This window comes from Saccopteryx bilineata, chromosome 1 (genome assembly GCF_036850765.1).
Source record: "Saccopteryx bilineata isolate mSacBil1 chromosome 1, mSacBil1_pri_phased_curated, whole genome shotgun sequence".
In the NCBI taxonomy this organism is placed as follows: domain Eukaryota; kingdom Metazoa; phylum Chordata; class Mammalia; order Chiroptera; family Emballonuridae; genus Saccopteryx; species Saccopteryx bilineata.
In genome coordinates, this window is record NC_089490.1 from 374,149,251 (window position 1) to 374,150,317 (window position 1,067).

Below are 1,067 nucleotides of genomic sequence, written 5' to 3' on the forward strand. Positions count from 1 at the left end.
GATAAATGTATCACGTGACAGAGACAAGCGTCAAGAGTGAGTCTTAGATGGGTGTAACAGAAGGAATCTGGTTATTTTTTAAAAATAAAACATCGTTCAGACTTAAATATAAATAAAACAGAAATAATGTAAGTTATTTACTCTTTCTCTGCGGACCGTTACCAAATGGCCCATGGACCAGTACTGGTCTGCGGCCCAGGGGTTGGGGTCCACTGGGTTAGAGCATCACCCCTAAGCACAGAGGTTGCTGGTTCAATACCTGGTCAGTGCACATACAGGAACAGATCGGTGTTTCTGTCTCTCTCTTTCACTCACTCACCCTTCCTCTCTCTAAAATCAATAAATTTAAAAAATTAATTATATTAAAATATATAAATATATATAAAATATATAAATAAAATATATAAATATAAATATATAAATATATAAATATATATATTTCAATAAATATATGTTACATAATATTTATTTTTACCTTGTGGAATTTTCTAAATATGAAATGCTGGTTCAAACGGCATGTAACTTTTTAAAATTTGAATAAAATTGATATGTTATCTATAAAATGCTAATGTATTCCCACTAGTAATTAATGAGAGTGCTGGATTTTCCCACCCTCTTTAACACAAGCCTTATTAAACTATTTAATCTTTGCCATTGATCAAAATGGTAATTTACTATTGTTTTAATTTATATTTCTCTTTCAAGGGTAAATATGAGTATATTTTAATGTATATATTTAAGATTTATTTGCATATTCTTTCCTGTGAACTGTTAATAACATTTGACTATATTTTTCATCATATTGTTATTTTTATATTGATTTTTAGGTATTATTTATGTCACAAATAATTAAAACCTTTCTGATATGGGCTGCATTTTTTTTTCTATTAGTTTGCAATTTACTTTATAACTTTGGTCAGGGTGTTTATTTTTACTGTACATATTTCAAAAGTATAGTAAAAATACTCTTTTCTTTTAACATGTTGGGATTTATGTATTTTACATAGGACAACTTTTTTCACTTGAAATTATTTTTTAAATGTCATGTTTTATCTAGAGAGTTTATG